This window comes from Anguilla anguilla, chromosome 8, assembly GCF_013347855.1.
Source record: "Anguilla anguilla isolate fAngAng1 chromosome 8, fAngAng1.pri, whole genome shotgun sequence".
Taxonomy (NCBI): Eukaryota; Metazoa; Chordata; class Actinopteri; order Anguilliformes; family Anguillidae; genus Anguilla; species Anguilla anguilla.
In genome coordinates this window covers 24627310-24634330 of record NC_049208.1, presented here as the reverse complement: position 1 = coordinate 24634330, position 7021 = coordinate 24627310, and the positions used below count along the sequence as shown (strand labels likewise).

The 7021-nt window shown below is 42.0% G+C and overlaps 1 long non-coding RNA gene across 2 annotated transcripts; it reads left to right on the top strand.

Moving 5' to 3' along the window:
* Positions 1–3090: 3090 nt before the first annotated feature.
* Positions 3091–5729, top strand: LOC118233208. 2 transcript variants are annotated; one of them, XR_004766483.1, is made up of 4 exons: positions 3091–3295; positions 4072–4146; positions 4430–4528; positions 4828–5729. It is a non-coding gene; the product is annotated as an uncharacterized LOC118233208 (long non-coding RNA). The 2 variants fall into 2 exon arrangements; XR_004766482.1 differs by having other exon boundaries at positions 4072–4528.
* Positions 5730–7021: the final 1292 nt, after the last annotated feature.

Genomic DNA, 7021 nt, shown 5'->3' with positions numbered 1-7021 from the left:
CCCGTGAACAGTCCCCAAATGTGCAGGCGATAAATCTGCTTCTATCTACGAGACCGTCTGGGACACTGGCGTTATCATTATTGCCGAATTAAAGCTTTATGAATCAGCTAATGTGAATGATAATTAGAAAGCCAGAGAAATGATGGCTATAAAGTGTCACACTCGCTATGCCAAGCCCACGGTCACACGGGGGGGAGGGGCATGTGGAGGCATGAGGGCTGAGGGCATGAATCATCCAGGCTGGATACTTCAGCTCCAGCTGCTTTCTATCACTGACTTAAGGGGATAAAGGGAGCAGACAGAAATGGATCTGAAGAACAAAAATGAGGTAATGTAATGTCATCCACTGTCACATGAGAAATTAGTAATATTAATGAAGTCATACCTACACCAGCATTAGTGCTGTATAAAAGCCAATACCCCCATGTTCTTTTTTGTTTGTAGTTATGGGAACAAAGCTTCATTAACACAGAGGAGGGTGGAGCTACCATGATCTGTCAATCAAGAGCCCTCTATAAACTAATCAAGATGTTTTGCTCTCCACATCACAGGTGTTGACTACAAAAATGCCATTTGTCATTATTCTGAATTGCCCCATTTGGAAGATACAGAACTTTAAAAGATTTTATTTTTTCAACACCAGTTCTGAAAAGTGAAATTACACGCGGGCTTCCACTGAGGAGGTCGGTAAATGGACACGGTTTAGTCCGAGTCTCATCTTTAGCACAATATGGCCGCTGGCCGAAGCACAACCTGTGATGCAGACACAGATAATGTGGCTATGTCTTACTCACTTCCCAGGAGTAGAAGAGAAAAGAATATTTCTCTTTTTTCCTTTCTTTCCAGGCCTCACATCAATCAAGCGCTCTTTAACGAACTGCCACCCGTTTCCATGGCATCCAACGAGCTACGGCTTGGAGGGGAGGCGGACGACAAGCCAGTTGCCAATCTGAGATGGGGGAACTGGCTGTGGCTCTCCTCATTAGAAATTAATTTCTCATGAGAGGTCATTAATGTGCGCTCTGTGGCGGGTCAAGGCATCTTCCAAACAGCCAGAGATGGATGGTTTTACCCCAGAATTCTCTGCACTCTTCTCTCTGACACCGCCATTCGAAGAACCTATGAGCAGCAAACACTGATACAGTGAGCGTCTCTAGGCTACTCTCTCTGGAACCAATGCATTATGCTACCGGTTTTGCTCTGTGTGATTGGTTTTTGTGTCTTTTTTTATTATGAAAAACAATCATACAGATTCACAAAAAAGCTCATTCAAAGTTTTAACGGATGCATTATGAAGAATGGTAATAATAAAGGCCTGTGCCGTAGCGAAGTAAAGAAATGGGCCAGCGCCGCAGCATTGACAACAAAACTGCATAAACAATGCAGGAGCGAGGCTGAAACGCAGACACGCCGATGATCTGATCCAGCACCTCAACACCGCGTGAGATGTGCTCTTGAAGGGGGCAAAAAACCACAAGGAGGCCCAATTTAAAGCGCATTAAAGCTGCCAAACTGAGGTTGGAAGTGAGACTAATTTTTATCGCAAAATGCTTTAAAGGCCTAGACCTTCACCGCCTGCCTCTAAGGTGTTGATTAGACTTTCCATTGTGCCGTGTGAAAGCTGTGCAATTTGTAACAAAGGGCTCATGTCACTGTGACCTTCTCAAATACCAGGCAAGTTAATGACTGATAAACACACATAACTCAAAGGGAGAGCACTTTCCTTCAAGAGAGGGGCATTGCTCACTGTTAATGAGAAAAAGCCATTAAGGATGAAGCCAGATCTGCTTCCTACTAGAAATGTGACAAGAATTACCTGCTGCTTCTGCCTTGGAACAGGGATGCTGTGTTATTAAGGCTTAGCCTACACCCTCTTCTGCCAAATCAAGAACTGGCATCTCGTTTGTGTCCTTAGCGTGACGTGCCCGCCTTCGCCAAGTTGCACAGCTTTGAATGTGCGTCCTCACCATCTGCAGAACTCTTGAAGGGGGTCTTATTACTTCTGAAAGAAAGATTGCAGTGTAAGAGATCGCCTCTCAACTTGAATAAAAGCCTTAAACTCAGCTCTTCTGAACACCTATTAAAATGTAACCTGAATAAGGGGAAGGATCAAAAACAATGTCTGGGGCAGTTTTTAATGCTTTGACACATGCATGCTAAAAAAGAACACAAAAACAATCCTTTAGATGACAACTGGGAGGTATTTCACCAAGCAGCACTACGGAGTTAGCCGGATAACAGCGCTGAGTAAAACCTTGAAACAACTCTTTATCCTCAAGGGCATGTTCCAGATTTTTTACGGGGTTTTACTCAGCGCAGTTATCTAGCTAATTCGGCAATCCTGCTTTGTGAAACGGCCCTGTGCTCTGTTCTATTGCAATGTTTCCACTGTTGAAAGAAAAAAAAAGTTGACAGCAAAGTGCATATTGATTAGTCTCTTTGTAGCCTACTCACTCCGTGATGCAAGCTACTCCTATTTCTTCCTTTATATTTTCACTTCTTTTATTCTGGAACAGGATACAATGTCTGGCAGTAGAGAAGCAAAGTACTGTATACTTTCCCTCAGAAACATTTTACTTTATCGTTTGCTGTTGAACATGCATACAGTATCATGTGGGATAAAGTCCGTGTTTTAATGCAATGTGCAGTGTTCGTAGAAGCCAGTGTAGGCTAGCCCACACAAAATTCATTGAACGGTTTGAATATCTCATTATATTTTTTCAAAGGCTTTTATTCGACACGTTTAAAATGTACTTACCTTCTGTAATCCAATCGGCGACGAAATACGGTCATTTGTGTAGTTTTAACGTCGTCAGAGCGATAACTATTTTTTTTAAACTACTGTTGTGAGGCAAGGACACGCAAGGAAAGTAACACATCTGTTCCGGATTGGCTGGAAGACTGAAAGACTGTTCTGCTCGCTTAGCTTGTTGCTACCCAATTAAAGGGCATCGGCGGACCTTAGCTGAAGTTAGCTAGCCCAGAAAATCTCCAAGTTAAATCTCCAAGTTTAGCCGCATAACAGATAACCAGAACCAGCCAACGAAACCCATATAGCGGTTTGGGGTACCAGGAAAAGGCCAAACCTCCTCTGGCATCGCTGGAGTTTAACTCAGTCCCTCTCTTCGGAGAACGCCATTGATTCCGCTGAGCTGCGCTCGCGCTACAACGCCACCGCTGTGGACTTGAGTGAGTCGCCATGTTGTTTATTGCTCGGAATGAGTGAAGCGGCCAGTTTGTTTTAGGCCTTGACGCACCGAAGCAACGCCTCGGACCCGCAACGTAAAGGGGGAAGGTTGGAAATGTTTTTCATTGCCGGCTTTAGATAAAGGGGATGCGTGTGTGGGCCCACATTGATTAAGAGTGGATTGTTGTTTGTACCACTTTGAAGAATTGATGTAGCCTGCCTGGTTTTGCATTTTGCCAATTGGTTTCAGGGAACAAAAAATAGGCTAAATAGATTAATTAACTTTCATTGACATTTATTGTGAAAATGCATTGTCTATTGTAAAAAGGATATTTTTGTTTACAATTGAATAAATAGTAAGTGGAACAGATCCAATCAATCCAATTTGTAATGTAATTTTATGTAATGCAATTTGCAAATTGTTGCGATTATGTGAAAAGTATGAGGTTACAATATCCTGGCATGAAATAAAGTGACCCTAATATAGACTACATGTACAATACATCACATCATAATTGTACGGCACTTAGTAGAAATGTATTATTTACTGAGATAGTCAGCTAAACTTTAGTACTCACATGCAGCCACCAAGGAGATTTGAACATTTAATGGAAGAGTGAAGCTTGATGAACCTTAAGATGCTTAGAGTTTGAGTACCAGATTTTAGCCGATAATGGCCTTCTGCTGTGGAGAAGTAGATTCTGATATTTCATGAGTCAATGAGTGGCAGCACATGGTAACTTCGCCCATTGGGAGGTTTATGTAGCCTGGCCATCCTGTGAGCAGATTAAATCAGTTACACAAACCATTTGGCAGGTCCCATGTACAAGCAGTATACTCTGGATCGATACCGCTGCTGAGCACAAGCTTATATTTCTTTGCAGTGTGCTGATGGTGTCAGACTATATACAGCCGACCAAATGAGATTGACCAGAATACCCCCAGCTCAGAGGTTAAAGGTACTGTCCAATAGCCCGTCATCCCAGGTCTCACTCACACATCCCTCTGCCAATAGCGTAGCACGGAACTCCAATATGTGCTCTTCACTTTGTTCCAAAGAATTCCTGTATATGGGGGAGAAAGTGACCGTATGGATAAATGGTTGCATGGACCATATGGATATCAAGGAAAAGCCATATGAGAAGGGTTCAGTTATATGTGGCAAGGAAAGCGGCCTGTGCCGCTGTGTGTTGGGAAAGTTCAACAGATTAGTTCCGGTGTCTGAGCGCATTTCTTCCACAGCCTCACTCCAAGGCCACTCTGCCAGCAAATTCTGGGAGCAGATCCCAACCTGGTACGGCATGCTAGTCTCCAGTACCACACATCCTAACCAGTGACAGAGTAAGAACAGAACATTCTGGACTCGCAGAGTTCATAAACCAATGTGGAGCATGCCCATCCAACTGTGAATTGCAAAAAAATCTCAAAAACAGCCCGTCTTTAATTCAGTTACAGTTAAAGTGTTACATCCGTGTCCTTTGATTGCATGAAATCGGAAACTAATACCTACACACTGATGATGTTTTTATGTTTTTCCATATGTTTTTTTAAGTGTCTATTTTGTCTTTCTGTCTGACAATTATTAGTTAGGTGAGGCCATCAGCAAAGAACATTTTCTTTCTCTTCCCCCTAATGAACAGGATTGTAATTATCCAAATAAACCTCCTCACCAGTAGGGGGCATGTTCCGTCCACACTCTTCCCACTGACAGAACCAGGTGAAACAGAGGGGTGCATGGGATTTTAAATGACACCAAAAACTAGCCACCACTGGATTCATGGATCCGTTCTATTAGCCCATTCAAGAGACCAACTGGTCACACTGGCTGTCAGACACTGTTTTATCGGTAGAGAGGGAACAACAGTTAAATGGAAATGCCACAACTCACAGCGGTGTCCACGAATCAAGTTTACAACTGCGAGCATCGTCCCGCACCCAGCCAGGGCTGTCAGAACGCCATGCAGCGTCATTTATGGTAGACATTTACGACTGGCTTCTAGGTGCTTTATGTCTTTCAGTAAATAGCTTAGAATAACGACTTTGTACCAAGCAGAACGCTTAAACTTCAGGCAAACCCAAATCAGCACTGTCTGTAGGATTGTACGTAGTACAAATTAAGTTGCTATGTAGGTAGGATGATGAGTTCACATTTTACCAAGAAGAAAAAAAAAATCCCAGCGCACCAGAATAATGGCATACAGTAAGTCATTTTTATTTTGTGCAGCAGTTTCATACAGCAGCGATGCATCCTGATGTGGCGTACTGGGGCTCACGCTCTTACTGCTGGGATGATTTAGGCCTTTTGGGACGAGTGGGGAGCGCCACAAAGCCGCAACGGGCCTACTATCCCTGAGACGGGTGGGGGGGTAGGCCTGGTGGAAGATAAGAAGAGGACTGGAATGCTTTGCTAGAGGTTCTGAGTGGGAAACAGCTACATAAATATAAACATATATAATGTTATACAGTGCTGTGAAAAAGAATGTCCCCCTTCTATTATTGCATGTGTGTCACACTGAATGGTTTCAGATGTTTAATAACTTTTTTTCAGATGTTTAATGGTAACTTTTTTCATTAAATAAATTCAATTCACCCTTTTTTTTTTGTTTGATTCCAATTCCTGTCTGGCCCTTCTGATTTGTTTGCTGATTAGATCTTGTGTATGACTACTGACTCTCTTCGACTCCGATTCTTGCCTTAGGCCTTCTATTTTGTTTGCCCCATGATTTTGGGTTTCTGACCATTCGCTCTCATATTCGATTTGATCACATGCCATGCTTTCATTTATACTGTAATACCGAGCCTTCCCAAACTGTGATGAATCTTTAAGCATACTGACTTTAATGAAGAGTCATTATTCCTGTGGTGCAAGTGTGTAGGGTACCGTTTGAATTATCTGGAACTATTTTTGGAATTAGAGCTGCTCTCTATCAATGTGTCAAAGTACCACTGGGCTTCATGAAAAATTGTGTTGTGTTCTGCTAGTTAAACAGCACAATTCCAACTCTTAGATCCTTCTCAACGCACGTAGCAGTTTCATTCCTGGTTTCATTATTATTCCAGTCATGTCTAACCTGTAAATGAACATTCCCAGATGCCTTTTCACAAGTGTTTGACGCTGTTTTCCAAGAGCGACAGCACTTCCAGAATAGCAAAAAATGGGCAATACTGAAGAAGCATTCAAAACATAGCTACAGTTATTGTATCTACATTTTTCTGATCATTGGACAGCCGTATCAGTGCTTTTGCAAAACCTTTAGAATTGCATCAGAAACTATAACAAAATAAAACTAAAATAGTCCATCCAAGCTATTTTTGACTAGTTTGGATAGGGTAAAAGCCACTGTTTTCTGAAACTTAGGACAAGCACCTGATTATTCCAATTGCCATAATTATATTTATATAATATATTTTTAAATGATATTTATATAATATTTATATTTATGTATAGCATAATTATGTTTATGTTTATACTTTCAATGATTATAGCTTTTTAAAATTGTGTACTGCATGTGCTGGTGCACTCCCCTTTTCAGGAAGGCTGGCATTAAACAGCCTTAGCTTGTGCTAAAATGAAATCACCCTGGAGTTATTTCATGTCTTTAATGTGTGGCAAAGTTTCTGGAGCACTAGTGTTTGAGTCCGGACCGGCACTGGTATAAATTAGAGGGTTTCCTCAATTGCCAGTAGTTTCTGCTCTGTGGCATAAATCTTTTCAGCTTTGTGTACTCTGGATTCAAATTCAGCAAATCTGATTATTTATGAATGTCATAAATGTCATTGACACTCAGCCAATGAGAGAGAGTGGGGGGGGGGGGGGTGACAAGCAGAGTGAAA